Below are 22,618 nucleotides of genomic sequence, written 5' to 3' on the forward strand. Positions count from 1 at the left end.
TAGAAGCTGTGACTCCAGGAAGGACATTGGCACCTATTTTAAAAATGAGATGCTGCTGGTTTGACTGAAGGCTAGAGATTTCTCTAGTATGCGTCATGACTATACAAAGGTAGCCTTTTCCATTGTTAAAAAATAAAAATATTTTTAGAATAGTCCAGTGGATGTAGATATGTATTTATATTTTCCTTCCAATCTCAACTGGGACACTTTACTTGGAAATATAAGGCATGACTCACCAGCTAATTTGCCAGTTGGTTAGAATCCACCCCTAAGCAGCGGTACTCATCAGCCCATCAATCTGCAGTTTTGTGACATTACACCTCAATTTCTGTTTTGAATATGGCTTTTACAAGCTCCAAAGGCTGACCCTAAGCACTCACTAAGTCTGAATGCACGTTGTCTCTCGCTGCTTCTCTGGTCCTGTTCTCTCTCAACACCTTTTCTGTCACTGCATTTTTTGGATTTTTTTCCTATCCAACTGATAATCTTTCATCAGCTCCATTAAATAACTTTGGCTATTTCCCTTTTGTTATTTAACAGATCAGTTATTGTTTGGAATTTTTATTTATTAGTCCGTTTTCAGAGACTAAACTACACATATTAAACAATTGAATCTTTATTTAATTGCACAATTGACCAAAAGATTTTTCTAAACACTCCCAGTCAAAATTGATATTTTAGACAAAGTTTGTGGACAAAGTCTATGACTTTAAAGAGTAATATAAGCAAAATTTGATATGATTCGGGTCTAAATGGTTGGCTTTCTGGGATAACAGCCTTTGCCCACCTTATCATGTCATATTGAGGTGCAATCATTTTAGAGGCTCCAGGTGGGATTTTCCAGCTGCGCTCGCCCCAAGACCGGAAATTTCCACCCGAGGTTAATGGACTTTCACATGATCCGCCCCTACCTGCTATGATTCCAGGATGGGAAAATTCTGCCCATCTGCCAGTAATCAATTTTACCAAAACTTTGCGCTTATTTAGAATGGGTGTAATTCTGTTCAGATTTGCGCCCAATCCTGCTCCCTATATTGGAACTCAAAAGAGAACAGAAAATATTCTGATCTGTCTTTAAGTGAAAATTGTGGGCATTGCAATTTTGAATGCCATTGTCCACAGTCTTGTGCACTCATTTAATCTATCAATGTCCCTTTAACAACTTTTTACTCTCGTCTACACTACCTACTTGCACCTAAATTAACCATTGCTATATTTGGACAGCATAGAAGTTCCAAGTTGAAATCTGACTGGTGTTATCGTTGTTTTTCTTCCTTCAATCTGCTTCCATGAAGTCTGTTTTCACTTGATTGGGGGGGACCTGCTGTTATACTCTCAGCTGCTTTTATTAGGCATCTGAAAAGCAATTCTAGCTTGGTCTGACTCACTTTCTTTTATTCTTGTGGAAAAGTGCAACACCTTTGCATGACATTCTGTTTCCTTTTTCCTCAGCCACCCCTTCTTTGGGGGAGGGTGAGAAACAACTAGGCTGGATTTGGAACTAACTGTATACAGAATTGTACAAGTGATTCTAATTCTGCAACCTCTGTGGTTGTCATTGGACTGCCCCCTTTTTTTCCTGCATTTCCAGATTAAATTGTATTAAGATAGCTGCAAAAAAATTTCATAATTAAAGTAATGTCCTTAAGGCTTTTTCCCTTTACTTGAACACAGTATATTTTTTCTAATTTGTTCAGTTGCACAGAAGCAGAAATTTTCCATTCTCATGGCGATTTAAATACGAAGGGCTATAACGATTTGGTCCATATTTCATTTGTGAAGTCAAAAGGTTCAGACAAGGAGGAAATTTAGAAAAAAATTCTTGGCTCAAACCAGCTGTGACTTCTCACTATCGCCTAGAAACTAGTAGCAAGACCAGATTTAGACTGTTCTTTTGTCGTGGACGGGGGATAAATTTAAACTGCTTGGACTCTCACACACATGTGCTTTTTAAATTCTGATTTGCTCCCTTTATAAATAATTTGGAAATCATTACAATCCCTACAGTGCAGAAGAGGCCATTTGGCCCATTGAATCTGCACCAACCCTCTTGACAGGGTATCTTACCCAGGCCCTATCACTGTAACCCCCCACACTGTTGAAAAAGGCAGAGAATTGAAGGCCAGTTACATTAACATCTATTATTGGCAAGATGCTGGAGTCAATAATTAAAGAGGAAATAGCTAATCATTTAGGAAAAGTGAACATAATCAAACCTACTCAACATGATTTTATGAAAGGTAAATCATGCTTAACAAATTTGCTCAAAATGAGGATATAACGGAGAGTAGTTTGAGTGCAATCTGCAGATGGACTGCATTTAGATTTCCAAAAGATATTTGACAAAGTGCTGCATAAGATTTGGTCCCCTTACCTTAAAAGGATATAGTAACTTTGGAGGCAGTCCAAAGGTGATTCATCAGGCTAATTCCTGGGATGAGAGGATTGGCCTAAGAGTGACTTGACAGTCTGTATTCCTTGGAGTTTCGAAGGGTGAACATAATATTCTGAGGGGGCTTGACAGGGTAGATGACGAGATGGTTTCACTAATGGGAGAGTCTTGAACAAGGAGACAAAAGGGCAGGTCATTTAAAACTGAGGTGCGTAGAAATTTCTTCTAATCCCTGGAATTCTCTGCCCATAAGGGTAGTGGAAGTTGAATCATTAGAAGCGCTTAAAGTGAAGATGGATATGGCCATGATCGTATTGAATGTCGGGACAGGTTGAAGCGCCTGGTGGTGTACCCCAGCTTCTAGTTCCTGCATTCATGTGTGGAGGATGTGAAGTTGTAAAGGAGGACAGTGGAGAAATCTGGTCTAGGGTGACAAAATATATAAACATTGATCCAAGTGCATTCAAAATCAAGGACATGTTTTAAATAATCAAACAAAATGATTAATCATTCTGCAATATTAAACTCTCTTTACCAAGACCGGGCCTGAAGTATTTTGGTCACAGGTCACTACTGATGTAAAGCTGAGTTTACATCCTATTGTAATGCCAGACTGTTCCTATCCAGGCAGGAAGGGAGTGAAAATACTGGGAGGTTGCACTTTGTTAGCAGTCCTCATGCTACAAAAAGCTGCACATTTCCTGAAATAATTGCCAAAGTAAACTTCCTTTCACAAAGTCTTTTTAAAGTAAGTGGGTTCAGAAGGTGTTCGAACAAGACGAAGAAGGAATCTGATGTTTGCTGTTATAATGGGATAAGGAAGCTCTATTCTTGGGTTACTGCTGCTACATTGTGTTAAAACACAAATTTCTTGGGTTAGTTTTAAGCATTTCATTATTGCATTAGTATAGTAACAATGAAACCTTATTCAAATTGTAGTAATTGCTTTAATGGTGTTTGTTATCAAAAGTAGTGTTGATGAATTGTCTGTTACAGTAAGCACTTGCAACTGCTTTAGTTTAAAATTACTTTCTGTAAATGTAAATATTAATGATTTGGTATGTTGCTTCTAAATGTGGTCACCCTTGAAAGCAAACATCCCAATTAGAATATCTGAATCTTGCTGGTCTCCCTGGAATGTTGTGCAGTGCTTTTCTGTGGTGTGATTTGGAATAGACTGGACTAATAGGTTTCTTTATTTTGCATTGTAATTTGCAGCATAGTTGACAAGTTGCTTTTGCAGCTTATGGGGAAGAAGTTACCATGACGTAGTGTACTCATAACTTGGCTAAATTTGAACTTCAATTCACCTTTTGGCTTTGTACAAAGTGTGGATATAAAATTAATGTCATCAAATGGATTTTAAAATTTTAGTACCAATTTGAGAGTTGAGTTTGTGTCCCAAGATCTGTTGTTCCTCTGACAAAAGGCATCTGTGTTTTGTTTAAATCTTTGGCTTGTAAATGGAAAAACTGATATAGACCAAACCAACAAATATCTCTCACTTTACCATCCCCTTGAAGTTGTTTTTCCAACTAAACTTCTTTGCATTCACCTTCCTTTATAAGATTCTCCCAAAAATCCATCTCTTTGACCTCCTAATGTCTAGATGTCCATTTTTGTCTGATTTACACTTTGGGACATATGTCTAAAGCCAATATATAAATGCAAATTGTAATGAATTGGACTTTTCTCTTTCCCATCTTCACATTTTACCTTAACCATCATTAATATTTTTAGCAGTTATATTAAAGCTGTGAATAAAATGGTAGCATGATAAAGTACTGTGCTAATAAATGCTTGTTTCTTAATGATACTGCCATTTTTTTGTGTAGTATAATTATTGAACCATTAACAGTCAAACTTTTTGATTTAGTACATACTTTGAGTGAACATTTTAGCGTACTGCTCGCAGATAAAGCACGTGTGCATTTAAGTAATGTTGTTTTCTCTTACATTTGTATGTGCTTAAATTCACATTGCATCTATAAAACTGTTTATTGTAGCTGATAATAAATATTCATAAAGCACATGCAATTCTGACCCCTTTCGGCATTAATAGCCCACTGTAAATGTCTGCTGCCAACAATAGCCAGTTACTTTCTGGATAGTGGTTCAATATTCAAGCTGGAAGTCTCAATAGCTTACTCGTGTTCTTATCTTTCTAATAATTACTAATGTGCGATCCTGCGGGTATTTGTGAACTACAAAGACTAGCATTCAGTCTAAATGTCTGACTTGATTTATCTGAAGCTCTGTTCCAATCAGCTATCCTCACCAGACTCATCTTTGACATAATAAATGTTGATGATTTAGTCTATGATTGCTATTGGGGTGTCTTGGAGTCAAAATGGTTGAAGTAGCAGTTCAAATACAGATTGGGCTGTGGTGGGAATCTGAGGATAAAGTAGGAAAAATTACCCGTTGCCATAAATCATGATTGACAGTAATCATTGATCCTTTAGCTTTTACTGAACAAACCATTAGCCTTAACTAGTAATATAATATCACTGAGGTATTGTAGCAACTTCTGTCATTATCTAGAAAGAAAAGCCATCTCTGCTCAAATTTATTTTTCTACCTTTGTGCCTGGCTGACCCCACTCTGACTTGGTTGCTTAACAGACCTTGCTAAAAGTTAATTCCGTCACATTGACAGAGTTGTGCTAACTTTCCAACTGTAAATTGCTACCTGGAAGAAAATTAAACCTTCTTTTGTCTCTGCCTTTTAATTCTTAACTGACTTCTCCATTCCCTGACCCGCATTGTTGAAAGTCAGCCATTGAATTCAATTTTACAACAAACCTAGAGTCAAAGGGCTCAGTTTCTAAAGAATGCTTCACTATTTATGTGCTTGTGAGATTGTAGTGAGCATTAACCATCAAATTTAGTTTTGCAACAAACTAGTTAAGTAACCCACTTCGGACTCAACACTGGAAACGACCTATTTTCTGATTCTTAAGATTGAGTATTTTTTCTTTCCAGCTGTACATAATGCTGTGATTAATGGATGCATCTGTCTTGCTCTCTTGCTTGCTTCCGCTCTTCCCCCGTGGGCACTGATGGTGGCACACTGGTTAGCACTGCTGCCTCACAGCACCAGGGACCCGTGTTTGATTCCTGGCTTGGGTCACTGCCTGTGCGGAGTCTGCACATTTTCCCTGTGTCTTCGTGGGTTTCCTCCCACACTCCAAAGACATGCTGGTTAGGTGCATTAGCCATGCTAAATTCTCCCTCAGTGTACCCGAACAGGCGCCGGAGTATGGCAACTAGGAGATTTTCATAGTAACTTCATTGCAGTGTTAATGTAAGCCTACTTGTGACACAGTAAATAAACTTAGAAAGAGAGAGACAAATAGCAAAACTTGTAGAATAAAGGCACAGGGAAATGAGTGAATCTGACTCCCCATGCTGTTGGAAAGCACCTAAGATACAGATAATCAGGGAAGAGTGGGATACAAAGACCACCAGAGGGAGACAGCAAGAATGAGAAATAAGACAACAGTAAATGGAGATATTGATTGCTGTAAAACATTTGTGAGATCAACTGGTATACATGAATATTTCCTAGTTTTTATTTGTAGCAAAAGATTTTATGTTTTGTAATGCACTGTTTTCTTTTCCACACTTTTTATATCTTGAGTCGGATGTTGCAAACTCAGATTAATGCTATTGTTTTCTAGAACCTCTGGTATATCAAAACTAGAACTAGGGGACACCGTTTAAAAATAAGGGCTCTTCTGGAGATGAGAAGAAATTATTTGAGTATTGCGAATTGTTGGAACTCTCTTCCCCAGAGAGCAGTGGAGGTTGAGCCAATTACTTATAAAGCAAAGGTAGGTAGATCCTTGACTAAGAAGGGAATCCAAGGTTATGGGGGAGGGGCTGGGGGAACAGAATGTCGCATTGAGGCCACAATCTGATCAACCATGACCTTATTGAATGGCAAAGAAAGCTGAAGGGGCCAAATGACCTACCTCTCATTTGTTTTTCCAATAAACAATAACCATAATATTCTTACTTGCTATTTTACTTGCGCAAGTCTGACGCTCTTATACTGGTTATAAATTGTGTGCAGTTGCATTTTTTGTCGTGGTCACTTCCTCAATTGAAGATCAAATAACAGTATGTAATGCAGGCTTCGACAGAAACTGATTTATTTGAGATCTACCCATCAATCTGATGAAAGTACAGCAATATTTGTGGCACTGACATTTCTTGGAAGGGATTTATCTACAGTAGTCTTAAAGCTAAAATTATTTTAACAATCAACTAAAACAGGAAAATAATTTGTATCTTTTTAAACACAGTCCTCTGTAAGGTCTATTCTGATTCAGGATATCCAGTCTTCAGGTTTCATGGGTAGTGGAGCCAGTTGCCACATTTCTTGCTGACATTGCTTTAAAATATCTCATTTGAAGCATTGCAGGTTCCAGCCTGTTTAAAACATTATTTGGGCAATATTTATATTGAATTGTATTCTTCTTCAAAGTGCAACAATTAGAAGTATACAACAAGACTGGAACTGATTTTAAAATATCACCATAAATAGTTGAATATTTCTTCTCCAAATCCCATTGTCTCCCAAACCCATGCTCATATTCATTCATGGGATGTTGATGTCACTGGCAAGGACAGCATTTATTGCCCATCCCTATTTGCCCTTGAACTGAATGGCTTCCTCGGCGATTTAAGAGTCAGCCACATTGCTGTGAATCTGGAGTCACACGTAGGCCAGACTGGGTAAGGATGGTAGATTTCCGAGATATAGGTCTTTTTACGACAATCAACAGTGGTGGTTTCATGGTCATCATTAGACTTTTGATTCCAGATTTTATTGGATTCAAATTTCACCATCTGCCATGGTGGGATTCAAACCAGTCCCTGGAACCTTACCCCCAAGTCTCTGGGTTACTAGTCCAGTGACAATACAATACGCCACTGTCTTCCCTTTTTGTGGAACTCAGTCCCAGGCAGGGGCAGAAAACTGAAATGGTCCTTGCCCAGGTCATAGGTGACTATATACCACCCCTTCTCAACCTGTCTGCAGCTCTGGTATGGTTAACCAGATCATTCTCCTCTTGCTGCTTCCACTCTGCTTAATTTATCTGGGGTGGCACAGTGGTTAGCATTGCTGCCTCACAGCACCAGGGACCCGGGTTCAATTCCCGGCTTGAGTCAGTGTGTGTGTGGAGTTTGCACATTCTCCGTGTCTGTGTGGGTTTCCTTCGGGTGTTCCGGTTTCCTCCCACATTCTGAAAGATGTGCTGGTTAGGTGCATTGGCCTGAACAGGCGCCAGAGTGTGGCGACTAGGGGAATTTCACGGTAACTTCATTGCAGTAAGTCTTACTTGTGACTAATAAATAAACTTTAACTTTATCTATCTGTTGTAGCCAAAGTATTGCCTGCAATGGCTTCTCTTCTCCAACCTGTACTGTGACATGCTGCCCTCCTCCATAAAATCACCAGAAAACAATGGGCGAAATCGTGTTGGGTCCAGTGTGAAAAACGGAGTGTTTTACACTGACAGTGCTGGTGCGTTTTTGGGCAGAATCCTACAGCTCATTTCATAGCCACTTCAGTGGCGCGTTCCTTCTGATTCACCTGCCACGTAATGACTTAATTGCTGCAATCACCAGGGAACACCATATAAACGGCTCCCCAGCACTTGTTCCACATTTGGCTGCCATCCTGTGCAGTCAGAAGCAAGAAGGAGAAGGCTGTCCAACAAGGTAACCACCCCCGCCTGGGATGCAGTAGCAGCCCTGGTGAGTGCAAGTGCACTACAGCAGAGGATGGGGCAGCAGGTGTTGGGACAAGTTGTATGATCTTTTTCACTCGGCCAGGGTAAGTGAACTGCCCAAAACCCTTTCTCTCGCTCGGCCCACCTTGGCCTCTGCCAGCACTAGGTTTCTCACTCCAGCTCCCATACCTGCCACACCTCATCACCATCTTAAATGTCCACACTCCCACCACTGCTCTCCCTATCCATATAACTGTAGGACAGACGAGAGCACAAAGGAAGTCAGTGGGCACAGCCAGCTGGAGTAATGCCCAAGATGTCAACCCTCACATACTTCGGGAGAGAGCCCTTGAGCTGGCCAGGGAGGGGGAAGAGCGTGCCGATGCTGCTGGTGAAGTGGGCGTAGCAGAGAAACATGGGAATCCTCAACACAAATGCTGTCATTCCTCAAGTCTCCAATGTTCCCTCTATATCCCCTGCAATGCACTGATGCAATGTACCTTCTCATGCAGGCTGACCACCGGAACAGGCCAGACCATCCTCACGCCCCCTGGAACCACCAGACTCCAACAGTGCAGAGCGGGTCTTCTCCAACCTCCCCATGGAATAGTCATCACAGCTGTCCCCCACACCTGGCAACAACACAAATGCTCACACCTCAGTGGGATCACTAGGCAAGCAGGCTTCTGGGTCACTCACTGGTGAGCACCTCATGGATGAAGATCTATGGAGGCAGGAATGTCCAGGGAACCAGCATTTGGAGAGAGGCAGGGCCACCCAAGGGAACCGGCACTTGGAGGGATGCCAGAGCTCAGAGGTGGGATTTTCCAGCCGCGTGCGCCCCAAGGCCAGACATTCCCGCCCAAGATCAACAGACCTTTGCATGGTCTGCCTCCGCCTGCTACGATTCCCGGGGCAGGCGGGACAGGAAAATTCTGCCCCAGGACTCTGCCGAGCCCAGGCCACTGATGTGCCCCTAGGCCTGCTCGTCCTACAGCTGCTGGAGTTGCAAAGGCAGAGTTGCGAGTATCAGGAAGGGATGAAAGCAGCCCTCCTCAGAGTGCAAGGCCAATTGGAGGAGTCCCATCGCCTTCTGTCCGTGGCGATGGTGTCATCACTGCAGCGCATCGAGGTCAACACTACACGTTGACATCCACAGTTGAGACCTTGGTACAGAGACGTGAACTCGACAGGAGATTCCGCACCATGGTGCAGGGCGTCGACTGCATAGTGCAAGCGCTGGTGGGAATCTAGTGTCTGTGCCAGAGGATGGTGGGGTTTCTGGATCTCACTCTAGCTGCCCCTCTATCCCACAGAGGAGCACAGGGATCCTGGGAACTTGAAAGGAAGAGGATTGGCTGTACTACAACCAGGGGCCCTCTAGCCAAGGGATCCTGGGCATCTCAGGCCTATCTGACACTCTCCATTCACTGAGCAACTCACCTCCAGCCCCTGACTCCAAGGAGGGAAGCAGTCCAAAATCCGCACTGCCCAAAGCAGGTCTGGATCCTCTGGTCCCAGCCCCCAGGGGTCTCCCGCCAAAGTCCTCTCCAGGTAAAAGGATGTGGAAGTCAGTAGGCAGCCTCAAGCTCAGCTGTGGATCCTGGGGAGACACCTAGACATAGACATAGTGCAAGGGTCAGGAAGATTTAAAAAACGTGGGCATGGATGAATATAAGCCCTATTGCGATAAGGTCACCATTTTGTTCTGAATGTTTGTCAATAAATTTCAATTTGTTCACCCAAAGAGCCTCCACCCTGTCTGTGTAACCAAAATTGGAGGAACCACCAGGCTCACCTGGCGCCTCATCCCTGTGGAGTGAGAATGACAGTGCTATGTCTCTCCCACCCTCTTACCAGGCACACTCTCAGCTGCGATATGGACAGGAACCCAAGAAGGAGGACACAGGAATCACTGCCTGCATACCAGCCTTCCCAACCCCTTTTCGAGTAAGGGACGCCCTGACATGAAGGGTAGAGAAGGCCGGCTAGCGACCCCTCTCCCAGAAATGGTGATTCTGGGACTCCCACTTCCAGCCCAGAATTAAACCTATTTGTGCCCCCTGAGTCCTCTCCAGTGGCCCCTGAGCAGTGCACACTGTAGAGGGTGCTGGCTACCTGAGAGTTTACCTCCGAGGGGAGTTTTGGAGGTGAAGGTACCAGGTTCACACTTCTGTAGAGTTGTTGTAAATGGTGCTAGTGCGACATCCCACCGGCACCCGCTGCAAATTCCAAAGGCTCGCTAATGACACGCTAATGTATTAAAATGAGCTTTTCTGCAGATCCGCACTGATTCAGGCCACTCCACTAGTGAGGGGTTGGGAAGAGCGGAACTTGGAAACTTGCCAGCGTGAATTGTGCCCTCTGGATTTTGAGCAGACTGAGTGTGGGCTCAAATTTGCCTCCATCGGTGTGAATTTTCCCTCAGTGGATGTGGCAAGCCATTGGCCACCACCGGCACCTTCCTCTCCTGGCAAAGTCTGAAGGCTTTTGCCTGGCTTGCCCACTCCACTGTCAGAATCCTCCATAGACGGTCAACTTTGGTGGGAACGGAAGATCCTGCTGGCAGGAAGGGCTGGAAAATCTGCCCATGTATGATGATGGCATTCAGCTCTACTTTGCCAGCCCTCTTGATTCCTCCAGTGTCTCTATGTTGTCAGACTGCTTGTCTAATATGTGGTACTGGATGAGCAGAAATCTCTTCCAGCTTAGATATTGGCAAGACTGAAGCCATTGCCTTTAATTCACATTACAAACTCAGTTCCCTAGGCATTGACTCCATAGCTCTTCCTGGCAAATGGCTAAGGTTGAACCATGGTGTTGTTTTCAGCTGAGCTTTTGAGTACAGCTTCATTCCGTCACCAAGACTGCCTACTTCCACCCTCGTAACATTACCCAAATTCAGCTTGTCTGCTGAAACCTTTGCCATCATTACTTCTGGACTTAAATGTTACAATACACTGCTGACTGATTTTTCTCATTTTCCACCTTCTATAAAATCAGTAGTTAACTCAAGTTCATTTACATAGCATTTCTCTCCCCACTGACCTACATTTTAATCACTGCACCGTTAGCAGCCAATTTTTCAGCTATCTGGAAACCTTGAGCTCTGAAATTTTGTCTCTGGACCTCTTTGACTTTCTCTCCTTTCATGACACTTGTTAAAACCTAACTGTCTGACCATACTTTAGACCTTCTGTCCTTTTTCATCTTGTGTGGCTTATGTTGAACTTGCCCCTAGAAAGTGCCTTTGGAACATCAGTGAAGGTGCTATACAAGTGTAAGCTATTAGCAATAGTTTCAACATAAAGATCTTGGGATCCTTTAATCGTTTGTTCTCCTGTTTCCAACTTAATCTAAGTAATTCACAATTTTTCAATTTAGGCTTTGAAATATTGGAGTCCTGCTGTCTGCTGGCAGTGCCATTGAATAGAACTTGAGACCATTGATTCGCAAGGCACTGACTCCTGTACTAAATTGCTAGGAAAAGATTATTTAAATATTTGGAGGAGGAGGCCCATGCAGCGGCTAAGGAAAATGGAGCTGTCACATGCCACAATATCTTGTGCCTCAGATTCATTCTCGAATAACCTCCATTATTTTTTTCTTTAAATGGTTGCCTTTGTGAACTATGGCCATACTAACCCAGCAATTCCTCCAGACATGCTCGTTTGATGGATAGGGATCCGGAAACTCTTGGTTTGTCCATTTCCTCTTAAAGGAGTTACCGCAGTGTGGGGATCATGCAACAGAATGTACTAATCTTGGTTAATAAGTGTTGACATTTCTTAATCTTTTCAACTCGGCAAGGAAATCTGAATTTAAAAATGACATGAAATATGCAAAGGGTATAAGGAAAACTGGACAAACGCAGAAAGACAACAAAGGTTTGTGCAGCAGAAGCTCCATTGTAACAACACAGTTTTAAGGATTCTGCAAATAACTTCAATTTTATTTAATGGCATTAATTACACGTTTGTGCCATTATGACATTTCAGTGAATCCACAATTACCCAGTTTCTGGTGTGCTGCGGCAGTGGCAAATTACAATGGGATGACAAGCAGGAAATGGCTTCACAAGGAGCAGGAAATTCAGAGGTTTCCTCTTTCTGATGTGGGATACAAATCAGACGCGAGAAGCTGGATGACATAAAGGATATGGAAGTCTGTCTTTGTAAGGGTTATTTCATGACAACAGCACCTGATAGGGTACAATTTAAGATATTAGGCACTCTTGCTGATGTGAAGCAGAAACAGATTTGCAGCAATGCCTCTGCCCCCAAGAATCTTCCCACTCTCTAAAAATGGCAGAAAACCAGATTCCATAAGTAAATTAAATCTTTCAAACTGAAGCCTATATCCCCTGTTTTGTGAATCGTTTAACACAGCTATAAGACAAAACCCCCAATTGCTTGCTCGGTAATCTCATCAACATCACCTAAGAATTAACTGTATTTACCCAGCATGAAGATGTCAATACAGAAAATTAGTTGAATTGATGATGGTACTATATCTCATAGTGATTGCACTATAATTGGTGGCGAAAAATTCCAAGCTCTCAGCATCATGTGGTGAATTGCATTTGAGCTTTGAGCTGAAAAACAATGTAGCATGCTGGCTTGCAAATACTGCCAATGTTTTTATCTATTTTCTTCAAATCATCTTCTACCGAGCTCATTATTGCATCAGATCCTTGCTCAATTGCTGTGGCTATTCCTTGCCCCACTGACTACTAACTCCGTGCCAACATTAAAGGTATGTTTTAACCTGTTGTATTTTTAAACTATTTCCTCTAGTTCGACTTCAGACATCCGAAAAGTATTGGTATGTCAAGTTACAAAAAAATCTGTAGTGACAAAATGTTTTATTTTTATCGAGCAAGGACTTGTGTGTTACATTATTGTCTCGTATTGTCAACCAAAAGGGATGGTTTCATTTACATAAAAATAGAAAATGAAGGGACTATCAAATGAAAACTTTTATTAAATCAAATAGTGGATGTGGCTACATGAATTATTTGGCAGTGATCCAGTCAGTGTTTGGATGAAGTCCTAAGTAAGAGTAGTTTGTCATTTGAACTTGGAATCTTCCCCATCTGCAAATAAATTAATGGCAATGAACTCTGATCAATGGTTTGATATTTCCACTAGATATTTTTTCTCAAGGCATTAGTTTGAACCATTCTCAATGTGGTTCTTTATGCTTATCCTGGGCACTTGTAATTTTAAATTGTTTTTGCTTTTAACTTTGACATAAGCTGGTCAGATAAATGTAATTCTCTTGGTTTTTATTGTTCTTGTTTTAGTTGTAAGATCTCCTCTAGTTTCAGTGCAGTCTTTTACCCAGCTTGATGTGTCTTGTTTTGAACATAACTATCCACTTGGTTTGCTGCTTCCTTTTTTGGTGCACTGCCATATGACGTGTTTCTCCATGTAATATTCCAAAGTTAAAGGGATGATTTTAACTCCACCCCTGGCAGTGGAATTAAAATTGCATTTGAAGCCAAGATTTTCAAGAAGGTGTTGGCTCTTGGGGCAATGGAGGTCAAAGGATATGGGGAAGGTCGGATCAGGTTATTGAGTTAGATGATCAACCATAATCATAGTGAATGGCGGAATAGGTTCAAAGGGCTGCATGGCCTACTCCTGCTCCTATTTTCTATGTTCCTGCCAGGTGCTATCCTTGGCAATTTCAGAGGTGACAATAGATCGACTTGAACTATTTGCTAGATTTGGGAATCCCCAACAAGTGGTAAGCAACAGTGGAGCTTGTGATGAAAGTCCAGAGAGTACCTCGACCACCAAAGAGTCTGACAGATGAGGTCGGGTCCATACCACTTAGTGACAAATGACTAGCTGGAGAGGTTCATCCAAACCTTGAAGCAGGATTTGAAAGCTTTGCAAGGGGAGGGTTCACTTGGAAGGCAAGTAAACAGGTTCCTCTATGTATCTCAATATACCACAAGTGACAACTCAATGTTCACTGGTGTCATTGATGTCTAGTTGCCAATTGAGCACCACATTTGACCTGCTGTGGCCAGAAGAGATGAGGTGGTGGAAAGGAATCAAAGGACAGATGGCCCAAAGAGTGGGGAATTCCAAGTTGGAGTTTCCAGAAAGGAGAGATTGTGCTGGCCAGGAACTACACATCTGAAGAGAAACAGATCCCAGTGATGGTGGTGGCCCAAATGGGCCCATTATCATCTATGGTACAGACCAGGGATGAGCTGGTCTGAAGGAGGCACGCGGATTGGCTGGTTGCTGCACCTTATCAATGGAGGGAAGCTCTCCAAGATTCTGAATCATTTCAGATAAAGCCCGGGGAACTGACTCTGAGGCAGGGGTGGTCAGGAAGGGCTGGCAATGTCTACGGAAACTGAAGCCAATCTGAAGAGGAAACTATAAATGAAAGACAAGCTTCCAGAAATTCGGGAAATGATGCCTGAGAAGGCTCCTGAGTCGGGGAGACGTCCTAAACTGTTCCTGTTTGAATTGCACTGACCTACCTCATGGCCCTTTCACAGTCCATAATTGGACCTCAAACATTATTTCCTTTATCTCGGGCTCTTCCCTCACCGCTGTAGGAGACAGTGAAGTCATCGAATCCATACACCATTCCAAACCCTCGAGTAAAATCTGGTGAGGTTAGTGTGTAAGAGTGAATTGAAAATGTATAAAAGGGTTCGTAGGTGAAGTTCCCTGGATCAGAACATCTTTTATCTGTCTGACTTTCTAGGAGATGTTCTATAAGTTTCCGGTTTGTAATGAGGGCTGTTCTTGCTACTTTATTCTCAAAGTCACACTTCCTCTTTTACTTGTCAATTGGACACTTGCAGCTGCAGTATGTAAGTAAGTTATTGGGTTTATGCCACTCTATTCATCAGGGAAGCACAGTACTTTGTCTATCACATGCATAATGTCATTGATTGCACATCAGAACACTAGCCAGTGACCTATATAATCAGAAAAAGAAGTCACTCCATCAATGTGCAGCTGATCATAAACACCATCACATGTGCAAATTACCCAGCGAGTTACATGATCAATTTATCCTGTGACAGTCTACCCAAGGATATATTAGGGGTTTTGAAGTAGAGATTTAAATGTTTGAAATTTAAAGTAGTTTACTTTCATTCTGTAATGAAAGATGATTTTTGTCTTCGACGTGCATTGACTTGTCTAATATCCAAGTCCCATTAGGTGCAGGGCCTGTTTGCAGTAAAGCTTAGGGGTGTTATACTCCAACAGTGGTGCAGTTCTAAGAGATTTCACAGCAGCTGGGGCTCATTATTGCTAGAAATGGGGATTTCCTCCCTCGTGAAATTCGTAACTCCTGTCTAACAGAGTGCTTCAAAGGTTTTGGAACACCTGGGGCTTATGAGAAAGCAGAGGGATCTGCCGATTTTAAACTGGCATCTCCTGTCAGTCAAGAGACCTGGGAACACCTGGGGCTTCTGAAATCAACCAAGGGCAATCCCTATTGCAGAATGGAGTGCTGCACTGGTTTTGATGGATTCGGGGGCATGGATTTTAAAGTGACCAGGCCACTTCAAAGGTTGCGCAGAATACAGACAATAAAGATTTTAACTAGAAAGTTGCCTGAAATCATCAACATTTTTTGCAGGGCAGGAAGAAGTCCAGCTGTGAGAGCTCCATCCCAGGGAGAGCCCTAAGCCCCCTCAGGTCCCTTGAGGGATCCCCCTCTGCAGCCTGGCATTGGGGCCAGTTGGAGGTAGTACTTGTCTCCTTGCCCCCACCCAACTCAGAGTTCATGGTGCCTGGTACCCACTTGTTAGGACAGGTGAGATTGGCGCTTGTTGGACTTCCCGCTGGGGGAGCGGAAGCATACCAGGAGGCCATCGCATCCGGCCTCAAACCTGGTAATTATACTTAAATGTATTAAATCAGCAGTGATCAGATCAGTTTCTTGCTAGCTGTGGGCAAGAACCTCATAGAAATCATAGAAACCCTACAGTACAGAAAGAGGCCATTCGGCCCATTGAGTCTGCACCGACCACAATCCCACCCAGGCCCTACTCCCATATCCCTACATCTTTACCCACTAATCCCTCTAACCTATGCATCTCAGGACACTAAGGGCAATTTTTAGCATGGCCAATCAACCTAACCCGCACATCTTTGGACTGTGGGAGGAAACCGGAGCACCCGGAGGAAACCCACGCAGACACGAGGAGAATGTGCAAACTCCACACAGACAGTGACCCAAGCCGGGAATCAAACCCAGGTCCCTGAAGCTGTGAAGCAGCAGTGCTATCCACTGTGCTACCGTGCCGCCCCATCTGGATCGGAGCTGGGAGACTTGCAACAGGTTGGATGCTGGCGGGAATCTTGATTTGGCCCTCTCTCCCAATTGAACAGGCCATAGGCATTCCCATCTGGGGCTAGTGGCCCCAGAGAATTGCCACCATTGTCATGGTTATGGAGATAGAGTAGGGGAGGAGGGTGGCACTAACTCGATAGTTCTTCAAGGGGTTGGTACGGTTTTCCTGTGTGATACCAGACATAGACTCGTGCGTATTGTGATACTGTCTCGTATTGTCATGCTGTCTTATTGAGATATTTAGATATTATACACTGCAGTTGTGAAGTTCCAAATGCTTTTAGCAACATCTGAACCCAGAAAGATGCTACACTATTGAATTCACTATGACCTGTTTAATTCAATTTGTCTGTGTACAAGATGGGTTGGAGAATGTTCTGTGACTTGAATTAGGATATGGATAGCATAGATCTGGCATTATGCCGTCAAATGAGTTAAATTTGGAGAAGAGAATTTTGAATTTTTTCCAATGGTTCATGTCTCCCTGGACAACATTAAAATGAGCTTTAGAATCTTTCTATGCAGACTGTAACTTGATAACTTGTTTCTAAAAATGCTTATTCTCTTGTGATTTTCCCACGTTGTATCTCATCCTGTGGCTGTAAGCTAAGAGAAGATTTTTTTTTAAAATTGATTTTTATGGGATGTGGGCATTGCAGGCTGGGCAAGTATTTATTGTCCATTCTTAGTTGTCCTTCAGGTGGTGGTGGTGAGCTACCTTCTTGAACCTTGGTGTGGGTGTACCTATGCTGCTCAGCTGCCAGAAAGCATGTGGCAGTGAACCGGCAATGTCGCCCACCCCATTCTGTTTTGTTTGCCTGATGTGGAGATGCCAGCGTTGGACTGGGGTAAACACAATAAGGAGTCTAACAACACCAGGTTAAAGTCCAACAGGTTTATTTGGTAGCAAACGCCACTGTTTATTTGGTAGCGTTTGCTACCAAATAAACCTGTTGGACTTTAACCTGGTGTTGTTAGACTCCTTACTTTGTTTGCCCAATGTGGCTCCAATTTTTTTTTTTAAGTGTTTTGTGAATAACAGTTGATACAGTGCTTTGCCAGCAGAGTAATGCTGGAGCAAAGGGCACAAGTAAAAATAATATTGCACAAACTCCTCAAATGTATGAGAAAATGGAATGTAAATCACCAGTACATTTTGCCATTCTTTCAGTTGAAGCTTATTTTGTTGTTTGTGTTAGGGCCTTCCCATTACTAATTACTTGTAACTAATCTTGATGATATTAGTGCTAGCATCATTGGTTCTAGTGCAGAAAGTGGCTATTTGATCTGTGGTATCCATGCTAGTATCTCAGCTTGACCGCTCTCCCATCTATTCCGTATACCCTACAAATGCTGTTTTTTTTATTAAGCTAATGATTCAATTATCTTAGAATCTATGATGGGATTTGCCTCCACCACATTCTTGGGCATTCCAGATCATAAATTGCTACATTAAGAATGTTTTTCCTCCTGTCACCATTGTTTCTTTTGCCTTTTACCTTTAAATCACTCTCCCCGGTTCTTGATGCTTCTGCCAATGAGAACTGTTTGTCTATCTAGAGCCCTCATGATTTTGAACATCTTTGTCAAATCTCTTCTCAACTTTGTCCAATCCAATCTATTCATGTAACTGAAGTCCCTCACCCCTGGGTCCTTCTGCACCTTCTCAAAGCCTTCAAATTGTTCCAAAGTGTAGTGCCAAGAATTGGATACCATACTCCATTTAGGCAAAGTCAATGTTTTACAAAGGCTCACCATAACTTCCTTGATTTTGTATACTCCCCAGGATCCCATTTGCCCTTTAACTGCTTTCTCTCCCTGTCCTTCCACCTTCAGTTTTGTATATATATTCCCAAGGTTACCATTTGTGCACCTTTTTTCAAATTGTTCAGTTGTACCCATTATTTTGTAACGTGTCTCATTCCTTGCAAGATATATCATATTGCACTTCTCCACATTAAAGTTCATCTGCCACGAATGACCTCTTGAAGTCTATCACTATCTTCCTCACAGTTCACTTGTACTTTTTTTTTGGTCATCTGCAAGCTTTAAAATTGTGCCCTGTACCCAAGTCTGGTCCTATTATCTCCTTGAGTGTGAAAAACAACTGTTTAGCAATTCTGCTGATGATGGGTCATCCTGACTCAAAGCGTTGGCTTTATTCTGTCTCCACAGATGCTGCCAGACTTGCTGAGATTTTTCAGCATTTTCTGTTTTTGTTCAGCAATATTGTTTAGCTTCCTGTCAGTCAACCAACTTCACATTCATCCATGCTGCCACTGTCCCTTTTTTATCTCATGGTTTTCAACTTTGTTGGCCTTTAAGAAGTCCATATATACCAATCCCATTACATTCATTAACCCTTCCATTTACCTCATTAATAACTCGATCAAGTTGGTTAAACAAGATTTCCCTTTAACAAATTTGTGCTGGCTTTCCTTAATTAATTCATACTTGTCAATGATTTTGTCCTGGATTATTGTTTGAAAGCTTTCCATCACTGACATCAAACTGACTGATATACAGTTGCTGCATTTATGCTTACACCCTTTTTCGAACAAGGGTGTTGTTATGTAGTGGCATTCTAGCATTGTCAAGAGGTTTCAGGCTTTGTTCGGAACAAAAGGTATTTATTGATAAACTAGGTGCTGGAGTTTCAGTCCTAGACTTCCCTGGAGTCATGCTCCAGTCTTTATGATGCTAACTACATGGCTGCTAGATGATTCTCCCTGAGAGGGGACGCCACCCTCTGGGGTGATCACTCACTCTCGATTCGATTCCCATTGGTCCCTCAGTTGACCTTCTTCTGTGTTGTCTTAAAGTGACGGACACCACACACACAATATCACTCCCTCTTTAACTTTCTTGTACAATCTTCAAAGTTAGACATTTGTAAATCAATATAGCAATTGTTCAATGGAGAGATCTTGGAGGTTTGCATTTACATTACACTTCTAGGAAGCATGAAATATGCACAATTCCAAATACAGTCTTTCATGGGATTCTTCCATACGGGTTTGATGCTTTCCAAGTTCTGCCCTAGACTGTGCATGACCGAGGGCTACGTACTTTACCCTATGGATGGTGTCCCTCTCCAATCCACGGTTGATCCTTTCCTCTGTCAAGCAACTTGCTCTACAATGCCTGCAGATACCATCATTGCAATGCAACAGTCTTGCATCTTGACAGTTCTTGCACAATTTTGATTTGTCACTTGTGAAGGAATTGCTCATGGTACTCTTTCAGTGATTTGGGCCATGGGTCATTCTCTTCCTAGCGTTTCTATTCTGCATGTTCTATTGGTTCCTGTGCATTTCTATTAGTAACTATTTCAGCAATCTTGTTCTGGCATGTAATCTCAGTTTCCTTCTCTGCCTGAATTGCTGCTTTGTCCAACCCTCTCTAGCACATCTCCTCCTTCAGCTGAATGGCTTAATTTCCCAAATCTTCTGCTTAGACCGGAGTTCTTTATTCCATGCATCCGTTTCCTGCACACTGTCTTCACCAGTTGCAGTTTGGTCTGAGCCCGTTCCAGCTCTATCTCCCTCAGCTGGCGTTTCAATAACTCATTTTCTTTATCTTGATAATCATCTGAAGTATCCTTAGATAGACTGACAATTTTAAGTGGCTCCTCTTTGTTAAGAGAATTCCTTGCAGTGAATGCAGTCTTCGACCTGTTTCTGAATTTGTTCCAACTCTGCTTTATTATACATTGTCGCATTGAGTTGTCCTTCCTCTTGACTTCATTTTGTCAACTTTTGCAGCTCCTATTTCTTTTTTAGTTAACTGCAAGTCATTTCACCTTGTTTTAATGTCATCTTTAATTCTTTTTGGTGATTCCTCAATGTTCAATAGCTCCTAGTTTCTGAAACATCAGAATCTCATTCTCAGCAGGTGCTAGTTTTGCCCTTAATCCACTTGTCTCATGTAACCATTGCTATATCCATTCAGTTTCAGTGTGAGCTTTTTTCCAAGGTGAGTCCATCATTCCCTTCTAACAACATTTGGTAACTATCTTTCTCTTCTTTTATGCTTCGCATATTTTCAGGCAGCTGCTACATTCCTTTTGTTGTACTTGCATCAAACTCTATTTCTGCATTCCTGGATGATGTCTGCAGTTTGTTTCTTGACTGCTTAAATAGTCCATTTTTCTTTCTCTTGATGAGCTGTTCTTTTTGTTAATATCACTTACAGATCCAGCGCTGTCCATTCAGGACCCATAATTTTCTTGAAGCTTACTTATTTTCTTAGCAGGTAGAGGATGACTTTTGTTCCATAACTGCCAATCTTCACTGCCTGCAGCTCCTTTAGTGAAGGGACTGCTCCCTGCAGGCTCTGTTTAGATTGGGAAATCTCAGCGCTTTGTTTTGCTGCGCTATTGGGCCATGCTTTGCAGTTCCCTGAGACGACTTCTCTTTTTAACTCTGAATTTGTCTCATTTTAAAATCTAAAACACAGTTTTCTTTCTTTTTGCTAGCTGGGTATATCTTTTTTATTTCAAAAAGTCTGCCCTTTTTACCAAGAGTCACTTTCCTTGCTCCTGAAGGCTAATCGCTCTTAAATTTTTTTCATATCTTTGCAAATCTCTTCACTCGGCCACACTGGGTTCGGTACTTTGACCCTTGGAGTCTGGCACTAACTCAACAAATCTGAGTCTCTTCTCCCAAAAACCAAGTAGCTATCTCTCTTTTCAAACTTCAATTAAACCGGATACTCGCAAGTAGGCTTGGCTATTCCATCTCGTTGCCAATATGTTGTGTTGTGGCATTTTAGCATCGAGAGATTTTCAGGCTTTGTTAAGAACAAGTATTTATTGATGAGAGAAACTAGGTACAGGAGTTGCAGCTCTAGCTTGCCTCGGAGTCGTGCTACAGTCTTTATGATAACTACATGGCTGCTAGATGCTTCTCCCTGAGAGGGGACACCACCCTCTGGGGTGATCCCATTGGTCCCTCAGGTGACCCTCTTCTGTACTGTCTTAAAGTTTTTATTCATTCATCGGACATGGGCGTCACTGACTGGCCAGCACTTATTGCCCATCCCTAGTTGCCCGAGGGCAGTTGAGAGTCAACCACATTGCTGTGGCTCTGGAGTCACATGTAGGCCAGACCAGGTAAAGACAGCAGATTGCCTTCCCTAAAGGAATTTGTGAACCAGATGACAGATACTGCATACACAACAGGTATGACTGTAATTCTCCAGCCCTCTAGCACCACCCCTATATCTTGGGTGGGGGTGGGAATTTAAAAAGTGCCTCTACAATGTCCCGTCTTATCTCCCTCAAATGCATCATGCCTGGTCCTAGTGACTTGTTAACTTTTAGTACAAGCAGTGCTTCTAATACCTCCTTTATCAACTTTTAATGCATCCAGTATCTCCACTACCACCTCATTCCTCGGGCTTTGGCATCAACATCTTCCTTAGTGACGAGAATTATAGAGTTAAGTTGGAACATCAGCTCCACACCACCTATGACTACATTTTTACTGCTTGTATGCTGGTGTAAGATTTTTGGATTCCATTTCGTGTTAGCTGCAGTTCTTTTCTGGTCCTCTTCCTTTGCCTCTCGTATCTCCTTTTTTCACTTCTCTGAACTTCCTATATTCAGCCTAGTTCTCACTTGTATGGTTGATATGTATCTTTATCTGCTTCATCTTGTTGTCTATCATTTTTGTTATCCAGGGAACTCTGGTTTTGTTTGCTCTGTCTTTCATTCTCTTAGTAATGTTCCTGAGCCATTTCCTGTTTAAAAACAGCTCATTATTCTATTGCGGTTTTGTCTGCCATTGATTTCAGTTTACCTGGACCAGGTTTGTTTTGCCTCATTGAAATTGGACCTGCCCCAATTAATTATTTTTACTCTGCTTTGCTCCTTGTCTTTTCCACAGCTAACCTGTACATTTTATGGTTGCTATTCTCTAAATGTTCCCCTTTGATACCTCAGTCCCCAAAGCCAAATCTAGCAAACCTTCCTCATTGGACTGGAAACGTGCTGATCAAGAAAATTCTCCTTAACTCACTACAAAAAAATGTTCCTCTTTTCTGTCCTTTGCAGTATGAATACTCCAGTTTATATTAGGATAATTGCAGTCCTCCATTTACACTTCTATGTAGTTTTTGCAGTTCTGCAATTTCCCAGTAAA

At 42.1% G+C, this 22,618-nt stretch overlaps 1 protein-coding gene across 2 annotated transcripts in view; it reads left to right on the plus strand.

Moving 5' to 3' along the window:
- The window catches only part of rapgef4a (Rap guanine nucleotide exchange factor 4a), a 284,780-nt gene that overhangs the window by 86,696 nt on the left and 175,466 nt on the right, over positions 1-22,618 (plus strand). Inside the window, exon 1 of one of the 2 annotated variants that reach the window (XM_078228400.1) lies at positions 12,853-12,890. The exons of the other annotated variant lie outside the window; for it this stretch is intronic. The gene's annotated coding sequence lies outside the window, so the exon portion shown is untranslated. Of the gene's footprint in view, positions 1-12,852; positions 12,891-22,618 lie in introns of those variants that run through there. 2 annotated transcript variants of the gene reach the window in all.

The sequence above is a fragment of the Mustelus asterias genome, chromosome 14, assembly GCF_964213995.1.
Source record: "Mustelus asterias chromosome 14, sMusAst1.hap1.1, whole genome shotgun sequence".
Taxonomy (NCBI): domain Eukaryota; kingdom Metazoa; phylum Chordata; class Chondrichthyes; order Carcharhiniformes; family Triakidae; genus Mustelus; species Mustelus asterias.